Genomic DNA, 20,558 nt, shown 5'->3' with positions numbered 1-20,558 from the left:
GGTCCTGACCCCAACATCATCATGGAGCCCAGGAACTGAACTGTGACGCTGTTTGTCCTTCTGCCCTTCCCTCTCCTTCAGCCGTGGTACCACCAGCCTAAAATGTCACCATTGGATCCACCAGTGGGAGGAATGAGCCACCCCGGTCATTTCTCAGCCCCACAGCCCCTGTAGGAGTAACAGAATGGAGGGTGGTAGCAAGCTTGGGGGAAGGAGGCCCTGGTCAGGAAGGCTTCCATCAGAGGACCAAAAACGTTGCTCAGGATTCTTACCCCGGTGAACTTGTTTACTGGGGTCGGGGAGGGGTGGCAGGATGGCTTCTAGGCAACCAGAGGGCACATTAGGCAGACACCGATGGGTATCTGCTGTTGCCTGGAAGGAGGCCACTATTACAGAGCTCATAACATTCTGGAAAGTAAGTGGGTGGGACAGATCAATGGTTACCTGTCTGGATTCTGGAACCATATATCTCAGGTTCTAATGCTATTTGGGTACTTACCTACCAGGCAACTAAAGGGAGACACAACCTCGCTGTGCCTCGGTGTCCCCATCTGTACTTGGGGGGTAATAATATCTACCTCCTAAAATAGTGCTGAACACAAAGGCGTCCTAGCCACATCAGATCTGACTCACATGGCAATTTGAACCTCACCTTCACCTCTGCATCCTCTCTCTGGACACTGTTTTTGCATATGTATGGGTTCTTTGAAGAACTGGCCCTGAACAACCTGCTTCCCCCTTCCCCCAGAGTTAGGTGCCCCTTGCGATATTCCATAACCGCTGAGTTCTCTTCTGACCCAAGCCCTGATCAGCCAGACCGGGGAGTCTTGCTGGTCAGAGCTGGGTGTGACCAACTCTGTGCCCCCAGCGTCCCCTGGCACAGGGAAGCCCTTTGCAGGAAGGGAAATGTCCCTGTGGAGCCATGTTGGGGACCCTGAGACGAATCCAATCTCCGCTTCTCTTCCCAGCCTTCCCCAGGCCAGGTCAGGAGCCTCCCCTGGGCTCCCACAGAGTCTGGGGCTTTCCTCATCACACCGTGCATTACTCTCTGTGCCACTGTCTCGTCGCTGTCATACTAAGCCCAGGGACGTAGTCTTGTGCGCCCACACAGAGGTCAAAGGTGGAGGGCATTTTGCAAGGACTGTTTAAGCATCAGATCAGCTCGCCTGTACGCTGCATTCTGGGCTGATTCCTGACTCAGGCCTGTTTATGGGAACCTTGCCCTCCCCCGCCCACCTCTGCAGAGAAGCCCTCCCAGGCCTGCCAAGGGGCCAGCGTTTGCCAGTGCCCCGTCCCTGGCTCTCTGCGGAGCACCTGCGGTTTGAGAGCTCACAGCCGCGGACTAGAGAAGGCCTCAGCAGCTGCCTGGGATCGATGCGTGAAGAGATTCCGGGGAAGTGGCGGAGGAAGGGCTCACGGCCTGGGATGACCCAACCGGTGGAAGAAGAAGCGGGTCGATCACCGGTTTGCCAAGACTACAAATCCCAAAAGGCCGAGCGGCAGGCCCTCTACCTTCTCCTCAGAACCACGTTTCCCAGCAGCCACCGGGAACCCCATGCCAGTCCTCTCGAAAGTCCCGCCCCTTCCTCCCACGTGAGGCTCGCTTATATTTCCCAGAAAGCAGGACGACCACGCCCTTCGCAAGAAGGTCAGAGCTTGGCAGTCTTGGATCAGAGCTGACACCCCCTTCTCCCCACCGTCCGGGCCTCGCCCCAAGGTGTTTTGGGAAATGTAGTCCCACATCAAAAGGAAGAAAAACCCGAAGCCACAGTCTGACATTCACTGAGGCTTAGACTGTAACCAGTGCTCAGATCGGTCCAAGAGTTTTTAAAAATACCGCTGAATCTCCACGGATAATTGGAAATTGATAAGAAGCATTTTTTTAAAACACAAGTGCATAGAAAGTATCAGAATGCATAGAAAATGGTAAGAAATATTTCTCAAAATTTGAGTGCCTTGACTATGTACTACTGAATTACAATATAAAATACAATATAAAAATGCTTCCTTGGCCTGGAAAAAAATTGCTAAATACTGGTCCATACTAATTTAGTTTCTCCGAAAACAGGAAAAAAAAAACCCACCCTTTTTATTAGGAAATACTCTCTAGCTTACAGATAACCTGCACAAATACAAATAGTATTTACCCAGATTTCTCTATTGTTAACAGTTTCCTCCATTGCTTTGGCTTTATCAGTATTTATCTATGTATCCATCCATGCATTCATCACCCACCCATCCTAACCCAATTACCAGGAACAAATCAAAGTCAGGTTTACTGACCTATTGCAGGGAAGGCCACATCCCACAGGAGAAGCTCTGATCAACTTATTGGATCCGGGGGAAGAGAAGAATTCGGGTGAAATTTAAGTGGAACTGTGTTTGCTTCAGAGCAAAGCAGGGATGTGTATAAATGAGTCAACAGTTATGGACTGCAAAGTGGACTAAGGATCTTGTTTCCTTGGAAACTACAAAGTTATATACGTGGCATGCTATGTCCAGAAACTCTATATAAAGCTCTACATCAGGGCTGGAAATTGGGGCTTCTTGTCTCTGTCAAAGTGACTTAGATCTTCCAGGAAGAATAAGATAAGTTTCATCTTTCTGGATATACTTTCTAATTTTTTTTAATGTTTATTTAATTTTGAGAGACGGGGGCGGGGAGGGGGAGGAGCAGAGAGAGAGGGAGACACAGCATCTGAAGCAGGCTCCAGGCTCTGAGCTGTCAGCAAAGCCTGACATGGGCCTCAAACTCACGAACTATGCGATCATGACCTGACCTGAGGTCAGATGCTTAACCGACTGAGTCACCCAGTCGCCCCAATCCTTCTGGATATACTTTCAAACAGCAAAGTTACTAAAAGCCTATGATTTTAAAGAACAAACTTTCTCAGGGAGTAAGACAGCAGAGTCGCTCACAAAGGGGGTGGTTAGGACACTTTACAGCTGCAGCATATCTCTGGGAGAAATGCTTCCTGTTAACTTTGCAGCTGGCCTTATCTGTATGTACAGATAGATGGTGGACAGAGTTCTACAGTCCTCACTAGTTTTTGTTCTGAAGCATTTAAGTGTTAGTTACGCTCATCGTTGCCCTTTACCCTGATTACTTTGATGTGTATGTCCTTAGAGATGCTCTCTTACTTATCCACAGTAATCAACCTCAAGAGATATAACATTTACTTAATACTTTTAATCTAATCTCCTTGTGATATTTCCATCTCATCAGTTGGTCCAAATGCTGACTTTCATAGCACTTTCCCCTTATGGTTCAGGATCCAGTCTGGGGTCAGGTACTGCATTTTGTTGTCACGTATCCTTGAATCTGGAACATTTCCATATTTATGATATTGACATTTTGGAAAAACAACCCCCACCTTTTTTTTTTTTTTTTTTTTTTTAAACAGAACTTCCTGGTTGAGTTTGCCTGATGTTCCCTTATGATGATTAGATTCAGGTCTGGGGCGCCTGGCTGGCTCAGTCAGTGGACTGTGCAACTCTTGATCTTGGGGTTGTGGGTGTAAGCCCCACATTCGGTGTAGAGATTACTTAAAATTAAAGGAAAAAATCTTAAAAAACATTCAGGTTATACATTCTCCACCAGAATATATGAGGTGAGGTGTGTCCATTTTAGGGTCCATTGCAGAAAGCATGCAGAGCATAGAATAACTTATTTTATTATTATTATTATTATTATTTTGTAATGTTTATTTATTTTTGAGAGAATGAGAGAGAGAGAGACAGAGAGAGAGAGAGAGAGCTCGAAGAGGGAGGGGCAGAGAGAGAGGGAGACCCAGAATCCAAAATATGCTCCACGCTCTGAGCTGTCAGCAGAAAGCCCATTGTAGGACTCAAGCTCATGAAAACCATGAGACCATGACCTGGGCTGAAACCAAGAGTCAGACGCTTATCCGACTGAACCAACCAGGTGCCCCTAGATTTTTTTTTTTTAATGTTTATTTATTTTTGAGAGATAGAGACACAGAGCGCAAGCGGGGGAGGGGCAGAGAGAGAGGGAGACAGAGTGTGAGTGGGGGAGGGGCAGAGAGAGAAGGGGAGACACAGAATCCAAGCAGGCTCCAGGTTCTGAGCCATCAGCACAGAGCCCCATGCAGGGCTCGAATTCACAAAACGTGAGATCATGACCTGAGCTGAATTCGGATGCTTACCGGACTGAGCCATCCAGACGCCCTAGAATGACTTCTTCTAAGTCATGTTTCTGGCCTCAGTGGTTCACTTGGAACACGACTGCCTCCTGGCTTCTACAGGCTTTTCTTTTTTTTTTTTTTTTAATTTTTTTTTTCAACGTTTATTTATTTTTGGGACAGAGAGAGACAAGAGACAGAGCATGAACGGGGGAGGGGCAGAGAGAGAGAGGGAGACACAGAATCGGAAACAGGCTCCAGGCTCTGAGCCATCAGCCCAGAGCCCGACGCGGGGCTCGAACTCACGGACCGCGAGATCGTGACCTGGCTGAAGTCGGACGCTTAACCGACTGCGCCACCCAGGCGCCCCTCTACAGGATTTTCTGTGGTAGCCCCATGTTTTCTTTCATTCCTTTGAACAACCTCTCCTCTCTTCCAGCCCCAAGCTACCACCTCTTCCTAAAATGCAGCAAAGTGCTTCTTTTCAAAGCATAGGGGATTGTCCGAGCCAGGCCAGTTGGCTGTGTGAGCTCGGGTTTTGGAAATTCCTGCAGGAGGCAAGTAACCTTGCCTTCTCCTTGTCTGTTAACACCGGTTCCAAACACAACTGGACCTGGGGGTCTGACCCTGAGCAGTGATAGCTCCTGGCAGCCTTCCGGGCAGGAAGCCTTAACTGGGGTGGTTTTGGAAGATAGAGGAGGCAGGAAGTGGAACATCAGCTCTGCCTTAAAAATAATCTTTTGGGGGCGCCTGGGTGGCTCAGTTGGTTGGGCGTCCGACTTCAGCTCAGGTCACGATCTCGCAGTCCATGAGTTCGAGCCCCACGTCGGGCTCTGTGCTGACTGCTCAGAGCCTGGAGCCTGTTTGAGATTCTGTGTCTCCCTCTCTTTCTGACACTCCCCCGTTCATGCCCTGTCTCTCTCTGTCTCAAAAATAAATAAACGTTAAAAAAAAAAATATTTTGGTGGGGGTGGGGGTGGGTGGCCTGGATGGCTCAGTCAGTTGAGCATCTGACTCTTGATTTCTGCTCAGGTCATGATCTCATGTTGGTAGGATCGAGCCCGGAGTCAGGCCCCGAGCTGAGCATGGAGCCTGCTTAGGATTCTCTCTCTCCCTCTCCCTTTGCCCCTCTCCCCCACTTTCTCTCCCTCTCTCTCTAAAATAAAATAAAATGAAATAAATTAGGGATTCCTGGGTGACTCAGTCAGTTAGGTGGCCGACTTCAGTTCAGGTCACGATCTCATGGCTCTTGAGCTCAAGCCCTACCTTGAGCCCTGGCCTGACAGCCTGGAACCTACTTGGGATTCTGTCTCTCTCTGTCTCTCTGTCTTTCTCTGCCCCTCCCCCACTTATGCTTCTTTCTCTCAAAATGAATAAACATTTTTTTAAAAAGTCTTTCTTTTTCTAAGAGCAATTTTAGGTTGACAGGAAGTTGAGAGGAAGGTACAGAGATTTCCCATATGCCCCTCCCCCCCCCCACCGTAGTCTCCTCCATCATCACCACCCCCACTAAGTAGTATATTTGCTATAATTGATGAACCTACATTGACACATCATTACCCCTCAAAGTTTTCCTTAAGGTTCACTCTTGGTATTGTACATTCTATGGGTTTGGACAAATGTATAAGGACATATCTTCACCATCATAGTATCATACAGTACTTTTGGGGAGTCACTTAAGAAATCCTTCCCTGCCCCCAGAGGTGAAGGACATTCTCTTGCGTTCTTAACATTTTCTCTCCCACATTAAAGTCTCCAATTCATCTGAAGTTGGGTTTTGTGAGGTGTGATGTAGAGATCCAATTTCAATGTTTCCCCCTAAGGATAACCAATGATTTCAACAGCATTTGTTGAATAGTTACCCTTTCCCGATTCTCTGTGGTCCCCGCCCCATTATATTTTAGAATTTCGGGGTCTTTTATGGGGTTCTCTGTTCTGCCCATTGATTAATTTGCTTAAGCTTGCATCAAGCCCATCCTGTCTTGGGGCACTTGATTGGTTCCCTCAGAGGAGCATGGGACTCTTGATCTTGGGGTTGAGAGTTCGAGGCCCATCTCAGGTGTAGAGATTACAACAAAAAACAAATAAACTTAAAAAAAAGACCATCCTGTCTCAGTAACCATAGCTTTGTATAACATTTATAACAGTTCAAGGAACGGATCATTACAATTTTGTATAAACCCACCCAGAAATTAGAAAAAGAAGTCATGCTCCCTAACTCATTTTATGAGGTAACACTGAAGAATGTGAACACAAAAAATAGTCAAGAACAGCATAAAGAGGGGCGCCTGGGTGGCGCAGCCGGTTAAGCGTCCGACTTCAGCCAGGTCACGATCTCGCAGTCCGGGAGTTCGAGCCCCGCGTCGGGCTCTGGGCTGATGGCTCAGAGCCTGGAGCCTGTTTCCGATTCTGTGTCTCCCTCTCTCTCTGCCCCTTCCCCGTTCATGCTCTGTCTCTCTCTGTCCCAAAAATAAATAAACGTTGAAAGAAAAAAATTAAAAAAAAAAAAGAACAGCATAAAGAAGGGAAATCGCCATTTATTTCTCTCATTAATCAAAAAATCCTATGTAGAATACCACCATAGGATATAATCAATATATAAAAACAATGACACTTGATGTATTTATGCCAGATATGCAGGGTTACTTAGCATTAGAAAAATTTATTAATTCTCCACATTAACCGATTAATGGAGGCAAACCAGGTGATGATTTCTACAGATGGAGAAAAAAGCATTTGATAAAAAACTTGACCCGCGAAATAATTTTTTCTACAATGAGCAAGCAATTTAATGCAAACTGTGGGAAAATATGCCATAAAGCAAATCCACAGAAGCGAGAGCAAAAGAAACGATTAAAAGGGGAGGGGCAGAAATCAATGGAATAAAAGGGGGAAGGAAAGTCTAACAAAACAAGAAGTTATTTTATTTAATTTATTTTTTTAATTAACATCCAAGTTAGTTAGCATATAGTACAACAATGATTTCAGGAATAGATTCCTTAATGCCCCTTCCCCATTTAGCCCATCCCCCTCCCACCACCCCTCCAGTAACCCTCTGTTTGTTCTTCATATTTATGAGTCTTTTATGTTTTGTCTCCCTCCCTGTTTTTATAGTATTTTTGCTTCCCTTCCCTTATGTTCATCTGTTTTGTCTCTTAAAGTCCTCCTATGAGCGAAGTCATAGGATAGTTGTCTTTCTCTGACTAATTTCGCTTAGCATAATACTCTCCAATTCCATCCATGTAGTTGCAAATGGCAAGATTTCATTCTTTTTGATTGCCAAGTAATATTTCATGGTATTTATATACCACATCTTCTTTATCCATTCATCCATCGATGGACATTGGGACTCTTTCCATACGTTGGCTATTGTTGATAGTGCTGCTATAAACATGGGGGTGCATGTGTCCCTTCCAAACAGCACATCTGTATCCTGTGGATAAATGCCTAGTAGTGCAATTGCTGGGTCGTAGGGTAGTTCTATTTTTAATGTTACGAGGAACCACCATACTGTTTTCCTGAGTGGCTGCACCAGCTTGCATTGCCACCAACAATGCAAAAGAGATCCTCTTTCTCCGCATCCTCGCCAACATCTCTTGTTGCCTGAGTTGTTCACGTGAGCCATTCTGACAGGTGTGAGGTGGTATCTCATTGTGGTTCTGATTTGTATTTCCCTGATGATGAGTGACAAGAAGTTATTTTAATTTTTGAAAAAGTTACTAAGATCGATTGACGTTTGGCAAAACTGAAAAAGAAAAAAAAAAGACATAGGCTACAAATAAAATACAAATTGTGAGTGCAAGTAATTATATCCAGGACTGAAATACAAGAGGTAATTAGGGGTGCCTGTTTGGCTGTCAGAAGAGTGTGTGACTCTTGATCTCAGGGTCATGAGTTTGAAACCCACTTTGGGGGTAGAGTTTACATAGAAATAAATAAGCTTAAAAAAGAGTAATTAATAGTACTATGACTAACTATGGGCTAACATTTAAAAAAAATAATAAAATAAATAAAGAAGTGAAAATGGGGCGCCTGGGTGGCTCAGTTGGTTAAGCATCTGACTCCCGATTTCACTTCAGGTCATGATCCCAGGGTCATGGTACCGAGCCCTGCATCGGTCTCTGAGCTGAGTGTGGAGCCTGCTTAAGATTCTCTATCTCTCGGGGCTCCTGGGTGGCGCAGTCGGTTAAGCGTCCGACTTCAGCCAGGTCACGATCTCGCGGTCCGTGAGTTCGAGCCCCGCGTCGGGCTCTGGGCTGATGGCTCAGAGCCTGGAGCCTGTTCCCGATTCTGTGTCTCCCTCTCTCTCTGCCCCTCCCCCATTCATGCTCTGTCTCTCTCTGTCCCAAAAATAAATAAAAACGCTGAAAAAAAAAAAAAAGATTCTCTATCTCTCTGTCTCTCTGTCTCTCTCCCTCTCTTGCCCCCTCCCCCGCCCCTTCCAGACTCTTTCTCTCTCTCTCAAAAAAAATAATAATAATAATAAAGGGGCACCTGGGAGGTTCAGTCAGTTAATTGTCTGACTTCAGGTCAAGTCATGATCTCCCACTTTGCCAGTTTGAGCCCCACATCAGGCTCTCTGCTGTCACTTCAGGGCCACTTCAGATCCCTCTCTTTCTGCCCCTCCCCGACTTGCATGTTCTTGCTGTCTCTCTCAAAAATAAACATTAAATAATAATAATAATAATAAACAACTTAGATTAAATCATTAAATTAGTAAAAAAAAAAGTAAAGTGCCAAAAGTTACCCAAATATCAAGAACTCAGTAAGCCAATAAGTAATGAAATATATGAACTTATAGTCAAAGATTTCCATTCTCTCTCTCTCTCTCTCTCTCTCTCAAAAAAATCCCCACAGACACAGATGGTCTTCTAGGCGGCTGATATCAAACATTCAAGAAATGCTTAATCCTTATCCTATACACATTATTCTGGAAAATAGAAATCATGTAGAATCTGACTGGTTCATTTTTGGAAGCTAATGCAATGCTGATTCCAAAACCGGTTAAGGAAACTGTACAAGAAAAGAAAATTATAAGTCCATTTCACTTGTGAATGTGGGTGCAAAAATTCTGCATCGCTCAATAGTCTACTAAATCCAACACTGTATCATATTTCATCATGATCAGGTGGGATTTGTCTCATTAACTAGCAAGGGTGGTTCAAAATTAAAAAGAAAACAATTATTTCAGGGGCGCCTGGGCAGCTCAGTCGGTTAAGTGTCTGACTTTGGCTCAGGTCATGATCTCACGGTTTGTGGGTTCAAGCCCTGCATCGGGCTCTGCGCTGACAGCTCAGAGCCTGGAGCTTGCTTCAGAATCTCTCTCTCTCTCAAAAAGAAATAAACTTAAAAAAAATTTTTTTAAATCATTTCACTGTGATTCCCTAACAGACCAGGGAGGAAAATGTAATGATTTCAGTCAACGTGGAAAAATAATTTAATAAGGGTTTACATCTATTTAGGGTTAAAAATTAAACAGTAAACTAGGAGGTGGGGAGAAGGATATGTTCTTAACTTTATAAAGCTTCCAGCACACACCATAAAAATTTTGGATGCCTTCCTTTTAAGAACAAGAATAACATCAGAATATCTTCATCATGGCTATTGCTTAACATAGTACTGTATATAAATCCTGATTAATGGTTTACTTAAAAAACTATTAGAACAAGTAAGAAATATCAGCAAAGTCCCGAGTTACAAGATTAACCTACAGAGGGCACCTGGCTGACTCAGTCAGTGGGGCACGTGACTCCTGACCTCAGAGTTGTGAGCTTGAGCCCCACAATGGGTGTGGAGATTACTTAAAACACACACACACACACACACACACACACACACACCAAGTTTAGCCTACAAAAATCAATTCCATTTCCTTACACCAAAAATAAACAAATGTAAAATGTAATTAAAAATACTATTCACCATCTCTCCAAACTACTTAGAAATCATCTAGGAACTAACGAATAAAAAAAAAAAAATTGAGGTTCCGTGGAGAATAATAAGGGTCCCTAATAAGGGACCCAAAAGATGATCTGAATAAGAGTAAAGACACTCTATGCTCTTGGTTAAGTGATTGAATATTATACAGATGTTAATGCCTCACAAAGAATTGATGGATGTAAGACAGGTGTAAGCAAATTTCTACTTGGGTTATTTTAACAGTTTTATTGAGATTCACATACCATACAATTCATACAGCTTAAGTGTATAATTCAGTGGTTCTTGGTACATTCGGGCATGTGCAACCATCACCACGGTCAATGTTAAAGCATTTTGGCCATCTTAAAACAATCAAAAACAATCAAAACAAAAACAAAAAGCCCTGTATATTTTAGCCATTACCTCCCTATTTCTCCATCCACTCCCAGCCTTAAGAAACCACAAACCTATGGGGCCCTTGGGTGGCTCAGTCGGTTGAGGGTCTGACTTTGGCTCGGGTCATGATCTCATGGTTCATGAATTTGAGCCCTGCATCAGGCTCTCTGCGGTCAGCACAGAGCCCACTTCTTTTTTTTTTTTTTTTTATGTTTATTTATTTTTGTGAGAGGGACAGAGACAGTGTGAGCAGAGGGGAGAGGGGCAGAGAGAAAAGAAGACACAGAATCCGAAGCAGGCTCCAGGCTCTGAGCTGTCAGCACAGAGCCCGATACGGGGCTTGAACCCAGGAACCGCAAGATCATGACCCAAGCTGAAGCCGGACGCCCAACCAACTGAGCCACCCAGGTGCCCCTCAGCTACCCAGGTGTCCCAGCACAGAGCCCACTTTGAATTCTAGGTCTCCCTCTCTCTCTGCCCCTCCTCTGCTCTCTCTCTCTCTCTCAAAAATAAGTAAACATTAAAAAAAAAAAAAAAGAAAGAAAAAACAAGAAACCAAGAATCTATTTTTGGACTTTGTAGATTTTCCTGTTAGAGATATTTTGGACAAATGGAAACATGTAAATGTGTGATCTTTTGTGACTGGCTCCTTTGACTTACTGTGACGTTCTCAAATTTCATGGAGGTCGTACCGTGGATTAGCACCTCATTCCCTCTATGGCTGAATAACATTTCGTTTACATGGATATGTCACCTTTTGTTTATCATAATGCTGCCGTGAATAAGTTGACACATCTTTCTGTGGACATTTGTATTCATGCCTCTTGGATACATATACCCAGGAAGGGGATTTGCTGGATCACACGGCAACCCTATGTCTATCTAACTTTCTGAGCAGCTACCAGACTGTTTCCCACAGCGGCTGCACCATTTCACATTCCCACCAGTGGTGTGTGAGGGTTCCAATTTCTCCACATCCTCACCAACACTTGGTATTCTCTGACTTTTTAACTTTAACCATCCTAGTGGATGTGATTTTGATTTGCGTGTCTCTGATGACCAATGATGTCAATATTTTCATGTGCTTTTTGGCCTTTTGTATATGTCCTTTGGGCAACGTCTATTTGGATCTCTTGCCCATTTAAAAATTGGGTTCTTTGTGTTTTTGATATTGAGTTGTAAGAGTTTTTTACATATTCCATTATTTCTTTGGTTGTTGCTTTGGGGTTTACCATATACATTTTAATTGATCAGAATCAGGTTCCAATTTATACGAACTTAATTCCAATAAGATAGAGAATCACTACTCCTCTAGAGCTCTATTCCCTTTTCTCTCTTTCTGTCGTATTATAGTCATACATATTAATATTACAAACCCGACAATAATTATTATTACGTTACCATCCATAGTCATTTCCTTCGCTCAACAGAACTTTCCTCCCACCCACCTCCTTTGTGCTGTTAATGACAAGTATATTACAAATACATTACATCTCGGGGCGCCTGGGTGGCTTGGTCGGTTAGGCGTCCAACTTCGGCTCAGGTCATGATCTCATGGTCAGTGAGTTCGAGCCCCACGTCGGGCTCTGTGCTGACAGCTCAGAGCCTGGAACCTGTTTCAGATTCTGTGTCTCCCTCTCTCTCTGCTCCTCCCCAGTTCATGCTCTGTCTCTCTCTGTCTCAAAAATAAATAAAAGTTAAAAAAAAATTTAAAAAAACCACAAATACATTATATCTCTATGTGTCATAGGCCAATAATATATACATACCATTTTCTACAATCGATTTTAAAATCAGTTAAGAGAATAATGGAGAAAAGTGATGCCTGAATACTGTCTTCTAAGGGGAGCCTGGGTGGCTCAGTCAGTTAAGCATCCGACTTCGGCTCAGGTCATGATCTCGCGGTCCGCAAGTTTGAGCCCCACATGGGGCTCTGTGCTGACAGCTCAGAGCCTGGAGCCTGCTTCGGATTCTGTGTCTCCCTCTCCCTCTGCCCCTCTCCCGCTTGCATTCTGTCTGTCTGTCTGTGTGTCTCTCTCTCAAAAATAAACATTTAAAAATTTTAAAAATTAAAAAAAAAATTAAAAGTACATAATTACCGGGGCTCCTGGCTGGCTCGGTTGGTGGAGCGTGTGACTAACAATCTCCGGGTTGTGAGTTCAAGCCCCAGTTTGGGTGTAGAAATTACTTAAAAATAAAATCTTCAGAAAATAAAATAAAAGAAAACGACATAATTACCATAACTAGTTTTTCCTGTGAATTTGCATTCTCATCTGCAATTACTTTGCTTTGAGCTCAAAGAATTTCCTTTAGTATTTCTTCCAAGGCAGATCTGCCGGCAACAAATTCTCTCAGTTTTTGTTTATCTAGGAATGTCTTTATGTTGTCTTCGCTTTTTAAAAAATGTTTATTTTATTTTTTAATTAATATTTCTTATTTATTCTTGAGAGAGAGACAGACAGACACAGAGAGCAAACGGGAAAGGGTAGAGAGAGAGGGAGACGCAGAATCCGAAGCAGGCTCCAGGCTCTGAGCTGTCAGCACAGAGCCCGACGTAGGGCTTGAACCCAGGGACTGTGAGATCATGACCTGAGCCGAAGTCGGCCGCTTAACGGACTGAGCCACCCAGGGGCCCAAAATGTTTATTTTTGAGAGAGAGAAAGTGTGAGCGGGGGAGGGGCAGAGAGAGAGGGGGAACAGAGGATCCGAAGTGGGCTCCAGGCTGACATCATCACGATGGACACAGGGTTTGAACTCACAAATTGTGAGAGCAGGACCTGAGTTGAAGTCAGACGTTCAAGCAACTGAGTCACCAGGCGGTCCTGCCTTCACTTTTGAAAGATTAGTTTGCTAGGTAGAAGATTCTTGGTGGGGGGGCACCTGGGGGCTCAGTCGGTTGAGCGTCTGACTTTAGCTCTGGTCATGATCTCGCTGTTGGTGGGTTCGAGCCCCGCGTCCGGCTCTGTGCTGACAGCTCGGAGCCTGGAGCCTGCTTCCATTCTGTGTCTCCCTCTCTCTGCCCCTAACCTACTTGCATTCTGTCTCGTCTCTCTCAGAAATAAAAAAAATAAAAAAATAAAACATTAAAAAAAAATGAAAGATTCTTGGTTGATATTTTCATCCTTTGCGCACTTCAAGGGACGCCTGGCTGGCTCAGTTGGTAGAGCGTTCAACTCTTGATCACAGGGTTGTGAGTTTGAGGCACACACTGGGTGTAGAGATTTCTTTAAAAAAAAAAAAAAGGAAAAAAAGAAAGAAAGGTTTTTCTCCTTGTCTTTATTCCTCTTAGGGGACTGGCAGGGCTGGAGGGTGCCACACGGTGCCTCACCAGCATAACCACTACCTTCCACGCACCTCCTCCTGGAGAACAGTGGGATTCCAATGAAGTTTTAAATTTGTATTGATTTTCTAATGAATGTGGTTAAATAGCCTTTCAGGAGTCTCTGTGGTTTTAAGAGCGCTTGAGGGCTGGCCCCTGGGGGATGGTGGTCTTTGGTTGGTTTGGGAAAGCCCGCAAGGTTGGTAAGGTGGGTTTGAGACCCAGAGGGGATGCAGTTTCTTGGCCAGGCCAAAGGAGGGAATCAGCATTTCCTTGGGCAACCTTCTCAAGAGAAGGTTGTGGAGGGTGGCCTGAGCCTCAGATGTTGGGGACTGAAAATCCCTCTTTGATAAGATTTCTATGAGAACCCAAGAAGGTGATTCACACCTTCATTCATCAAAAGGGCAGTTCACAGGCTTTGATCGTGTCCTGTGCACCAGGTCCTGTCCGGAGCTTTATAAACACGTGGACTCCAGAAATCGGCATCTCGACCCGACCAGGGCGGTTTTAAGATTATGCCCATTGTACAGAGGAGGAAGCTGGGGGCTCAGAGAGGTAAAATCAGTCACCAAAGGTCACACAGCGAGTAAGTGGTAGTCAGCACTTGGAAAGACTGACCCCACTAATCCATTCAGTCGTGATTATCGAATGCCTGTGAGCTGAACAGCACGGTTCTAGGCACTGGAGATAGAGCGGTGACCGAGACAAAGATCCCTATTTTGGAGACACCGACATTCAAGGGAGAGGGGCTGACATTTGAGAGGGAGGGCTGAACCTTCCGGAGGCAGGAACTGAAGTCCCAGGAGGGGGAACTGACACCCCAGGGGAGGGGCTGACATCGCAGGGGGCGGGGTTGACTTTCTGGGGGAGGGGGCGCCATTCTGGGGGAGGGGCTGACACCCCAGGGGAGGGGCTGACATTCCCAGGGGGAGGGGTTGACATTCTGGGGGTGGGGCTGACACCCCAGGGGAGGGGCTGACATCCTAGGGGGAGGTGTTGACTTTCCGGGGAAGGGGGCAGCATTCTGAGGGAGGGGCTAACATCCAGGGGAGGGGTTGACATTCTGGGGGAGGGGCTGACATCCCAGGAGCAGGGGTTGACATCGCAGGGGGAGGTGTTGACTTTCCGGGGGAGGGAGCGGCATTCTGAGGGAGGGGCTAACATCCAGGGGAGGGGTTGACATTCTGGGGGAGGGGCTGACATCCCAGGAGCAGGGGTTGACATCGCAGGGGGAGGTGTTGACTTTCCGGGGGAGGGGGCGGCATTCTGAGGGAGGGGCTAACATCCAGGGGAGGGGTTGACATTCTGGGGGAGGGGCTGACACCCACAGGAGGAGGGGCTGACATCCCAGGGGGAGGAGCTAACATCCCAGAGGGGAGGGGCCGACATCCCAGGGGGGAGGGGCCAACGTCCCATATTATTCAGAGCCTACTCTGTCCCCTCAAGTGCTGACTGAGCCCACGGTACAAATCTCTGCCACCCTCTGGATCCTTGTGCCTGAACCAGAACAGGGCCTCTGCCCCCAAGGAGCCCGCAGCCTAGGGGAAGACGGTCCTGAAGGAAAAGATCCTGCAGAAGGATATTTACCTCCCAGGCAGGAGGGAGGCAATTACTCGCTCTTAATCACTACCTCTGTTTCTCTCGGCACGGAGAGAGGGGAGGCGGCACCCTCAATCTGGCCTGGTTTGAGATGTTCTCAGCCGTGGGAGACAGACAGACTGTCATCAAATGTCGGGAAATAGCTGTCATGAGACTCCTCACCCCCTGACACCACACGAAGCCTCTCCCTTCCCGGCGCCAGAAGCCCTCCTTCTGTGACTGCAAAGTCATAGGTTCTATTCTTTTTTTTTTTTTTTAAGTTTATTTATTTTTGAGAGAGAGAGAGAGAGAGAAACAGAGCGCGAGCGGGGGAGGGACAGAGAGAGACACAGAATCCGAAGCAGACTCCAGGCTCCGAGCTGTCAGCAGACACGCTGCGCTGTGGGGCTCGAACTCACAAACCGTGAGATCATCGAGTCGGAGCCGGACGCTCCCACCGACTGACCCACCCAGGCGCCCCTCGTAGGTTCTGTTCTTGTTGACTGAGTGCCCAAATGCTTCCTAGCCCTCGTGCATCCCTGCTGGGGTACAGACCCACTTTGCCCGGGGCTTCCAGTGCGGGGCAGGATGCCCAGAGTCCAGAGCCCAATTCCCTCCGGAGACACACGTCCAGCTGTGCCCCAGGTCTGTGCCCCGGGTCTCCTGGTTCCCATTCTTGTCCATGTGGAATCAGACGAAGAGGGGTCCCTGTGACAGTCTTCCTTCCACCCTTGTCGGTTTCATTTGCTTGTGTCTCAGGCTCCTGGGACGGTGCCTGTCATGAATGAGATGCTGCCCCGCCCCTTGGGTTGCCTGCTGCCCGAGGCCGAGGCCGGGGTTTATGCAGTGTTCATGATGCACTTCTTTGAAAATGGGGGCCTCCTGCGTGCTCCCCCTGTGGCGGGTGATTCTGGGGACCCCAGAGGAGTCAGACCAGGACACTGATCTCAAAGAGGTGGCAGGCTGGCCACAGAGACAGGACAGACACAGTCAGTGAGCAATCGAGGCAGTTACGTCACGTCAGTCGGTGAGCGACCGAGCAGGGACCCGGTGTAAGAGGGAGGCTGTAGAGATGGGGTGGAGGGCTTTGATGGGGCCCGGAGGGGGCCGGTGGGGGAGTGGGAAGGCCAGGCTGAGGGGCACTGGGGAGCCATGGGAGGTGTGTGAGCAGGGGAAGTTGTGGAATCAACACTGAGTGTACAGAGGTCCTTCTGGGATTCCATGGGGGGGGATGCAGAGAGGCCAGGACAAGCTGGAGGTGGGGGTCCTGGGGGAGAGGAGAGAGCCTGGGTAGGAGCCAGGCCATGGATGGAGAAGACAAGAGTGAAGGGCTCATGTGGACTCTCATCCAGGACCCCCCCTTCTCCCCACCTCCTCACAGGCTGACGGGGCGTGGCTCCCGCTTGCTCCTCTTGTCCCCAACGCTAACCCCCCTACCCTGTCTCCCACAGCCTGGCCACGCCCTGCAGGCCTCTCCTGCCCATCCTGGGTCCAGACTCTTCTCGACTCCCGACCCCCCTGCCCTTCCAGATGCAAACTCACTGAGTGACTGCGCGGCCTTCAGAGCCCCTCCATTTGTCGGTCTATAAAATAGGTGTGTTAGCTTCTAATGGCTGCTGCAAGCTTCTAATGTTGCCGCGAGTCAGAGGGGAGGGGAAGGGTGTGGGCAGACAAACAATCAGAAATTAAAACAACACGCGAGCATCGCTCTTTCATACTCGGAAGAGGCGACCCTGAGTAGAGACCCAGCCTAGAGGTGGGGGTAGCTAGGAGGTTAAGCAACCGTGGGGACGGTCTTGAGGAGGCCCCAATATGGCCACGTTGATGGTGCGCCCTATCGTTCCCCACTGAATTGTTGATGGGACACCGCGTCCTCCAGCCAGAAAAATGGGGCTCTGAGATGCGCAAGGGATCGCCACTCAAGGAGGGGAAGCGGGGTGAGGGCGAGAAGGTGGGTCATCTCTGGACTCCTCGTATAGTGCTCTTTCAGCCTGCCCCGTGCCCTGCAGGCCTGGCCACCTCTTTCCTGGAGAACCAGCTGGAGGGGTTGGTGTCTTTCTCGTTGTTGGCTTCTAGCTCCTTCTTCCTAGTTTGTCTCCAGACCATTAGCTTCCCTGGGGGAGAAATATGTCTTGAGGCCTCCTGTGGGCCCGGTCCTAAACTGGGTGATTTGGGGGACAAAGATAAGAATCAGCCCTTTGGGAAGAGGGGGACAGGTTTTCCAGCCTGGTGCTGGAGATAGTTCTAGCCTGAGGGTTTTAAGGGAATCCGAGGGAGGGAGAGGGGCTGTAGGGGGACTCTGGAAAAAGTCAGGGAGGGCTTCCCAGAGGAGGGGGCATTCACATTAGGAATTGAGATATGAGTAGGAGTTTGCCAGGGGGGAGATGGGCTTGGCACATTCATTTACATACATGTCCCGAGTTCTCCGCTGGGTTGGCTGTTCAAAGATGACATTCATTCATTCATTCATTCATTCATTCATTATGTATTTGGGCAAGATACAACAGGTGGGCGCCTGGGTGGCTCAGTTGGTTAAGCATCTGACCTCAGCTCAGATCTGGATCTCAGGCTTGTGAGTTCGAGCCCCACGTTGGGCTCCGTGCCGGGCCTGGAGCCTACTTAAAACGGACAACAACAAAAAGATAATCCAATGGGTGAGACTTCAGATCCTGGAGTCAGTCAGTCAACCTGGGCTTCTTTCTGAGGTGTTTTATTTACTGGATGGCCAAGTAACTTAACCGTGCTCTATGCCTCAGTTTTCCCCTGGATAAAACAAGGACAGTAACGGCATTGTCCTCACAGGGTTCTTAGAATAAATTAAAAGGGTGCACGTGAAGGGCATAGCACACTGCTCCGTACATTGTTGATGCTTAGTTCCTGCCCTTGACTTAGCTTGAACTCCATCTCAGAGACCCTGCATACAAGGAAAATGATGCCTGATCCAGTCTGGCAGGGTGAGCAGAAGTCAGAGAAGGGTTTCTGGAGACGGTGGCTCTCGCTTGGGTTTTGAAGGATGAGTAGGAGTTTGCCAGCTGAAGTGACAAGGTGAAGCAAAGTGCTCCAGGATGAGGAGATAAGGACGAAGGCTGGGCGTGTCCATGTGGGCATGAAAGCACGTAGGTTGTTCTAGGGACTCCAGAGGAGAAGGAAGCGGTGAGCTACGTGGCTGGCCGTGTGGGCGGGGCCACGACAGGCAGGGATGCAAATGTTAGGCTGAGGGCTCAGACCTGGTCCTGGGGTGGGGGTGGGGGGCATAGGAAGGCAGTGCCCAGGCTAACAAGCTAATCCTTCAGTTCACAGACGGGGAAACTGAGGCCCATACTCAGACGCCGCTTGGAAGCCCCTCTGATTTCCTGCCAGGCCCAGGATTCCACTTCCTTTCCTAGCCACTTGTGAGCACCCACATACCCCATTTTGAGTCCTCGGGAGCAGACCAGGCGACGAGTTCCTGAAAGACACCTGCCCCCGAGCTGCTGGTGAGCTCAGGACGATGAAGGAACACAGTGGGTCAGCAAGCCTGTGAATGGACCAGGGCCTCAATGTGGATCTCCTTCGTTCACTAGGTCTCTGCTTGGTCTTTGATTTTGAGCAAGGGAATCACCCCCTCTGAGCCTCAGTTTCCCCACCTGAAAGGTTGACCTGTTAATAGCAGCTCCCCCTCCCCATAGGGGGCACCTGGGGGGCTCAGTCGGTTAAGCGTCTGACTCTCGGTGTTAGCCAGGTCATGATCTCACAGTTTGTGAGTTGGAGCCTCGCATCGGGCTCTGTGCTGACAGCTTGGAGCCTGCTTGGGATCCTCTCCATCTGTCTCTCTGTCTCTCTCTCTGCCTCTCCATTGCTTGAGCACTCCTCTCTCTCTCTCTCTCTCTCAAAATAAATAAATAAACTTAAAAATAACATAGGAGTTGCCCCATAGGGTTTGCACAGCAACGGTCCCCCAGTCCGGGAGGGAGAGAGGGAGAGAGTCCTCTTGGGGTCTCGGTGGAAGGTGGGCCCCAAGTCCACTTGGGGTCTGGGTGGAAGGCGGGTCCCGCCCTGAGATGAAGGTCGTGGGGAAGTCTGCGGGGGGTAGGGGGGGGTGGAGAACGGGGATGGGACTTGCTAACATGGAGGTTTGTGGGTCCCAACAGCACCATCCAGTTCACGGAGGACCCCTCGGGGAGTCGGTGGCTGGCACCAGCCAGAGCCCTGAGCCTGCTGGGGCTGCCCTCTTCCTCCTCTACTCCCTGGCAACCCTCACCTCCTGCCTCCTGAAGGCGGCCGGCGGATGCCTGCCTCCGGGTCTGACGGCTGCCTCCCTTCTCTGACTTTCTACGCCAGTGGCTGCCAGCTGTCCCACGAGGCTGCCCCCGGCTACCCTCAGTGCTCGCCCCCCCTGGGTGGGGCAGTCTTCTGGGCTGGCGGGTTCTGGCTCCTTCTGCTGGCGACCTCGAGTGCCACGGACCGGGCAGACCTTTGTAACAGGACCCCCGCTGGGGCCCGGCCCCGCCGCCCTCCAGCCCCGCACCTGCCACGGGGGGGGGGGGGGGGGTGCCGAGCCCCTTTCAGTCTCACGAGGACCAGGCTGCAGCTGGCAAGACTGGGGGTGCTGTGGGCCCCCGGAGGGGGGCACGTTGTTTCTCTGCTGGCTCCCCTTCCACCTGCTGCTACTGCTGAGTCTGGGGGGGGCTGGGGGAGCCCAGGCTGGACGTGGTGGGGGTGGGGTGCTGCTCAGAGTGCTGGAGCTCACCCTGGGGAGGGGGGCGGCGGCTGCCTCAACCCTCTGCCTTGCGCAAGCGGGGACCAGGCCTTCAGGCAGCGTCCCAGCCAGGCTTTCTTGTTCTGCCAAGGGGGAGAGTCTGAGAAGGACACGAGTGAGGGGTCCAGCCATCCTGGGAGCACCTGGAGCGAAATTCCTGGGGGTTGGAGACAGTATGGTGGAGGGTAGAGAATGGGGGGGGGGTCCTGTCTCCTCAGACTCTGGAGAATATGAGACGTGGCGATTCAGTGCAATGAGGAGGCGGAGAGAAAGAGAGAGAGGTGTAGAGAGAGGGACAGAGACACAGCGAGAGGGACAGAGATGGGAGCGGACAGAGACCAGGGCGGAGACACAGAGACCCTGAGAGAGAAGTGGGGGGAGAGGGACAGAGATGGTGGCAGGGGGAGCGTGGAGACAGAGACCCTGAGAGACACAGGAACACGGAGAGCTCTAGAGAAAGATGAAA

Source organism: Prionailurus bengalensis, chromosome E2 (assembly GCF_016509475.1).
Source record: "Prionailurus bengalensis isolate Pbe53 chromosome E2, Fcat_Pben_1.1_paternal_pri, whole genome shotgun sequence".
NCBI lineage: Eukaryota > Metazoa > Chordata > Mammalia > Carnivora > Felidae > Prionailurus > Prionailurus bengalensis.
This window is presented reverse-complemented; position numbering follows the sequence as displayed.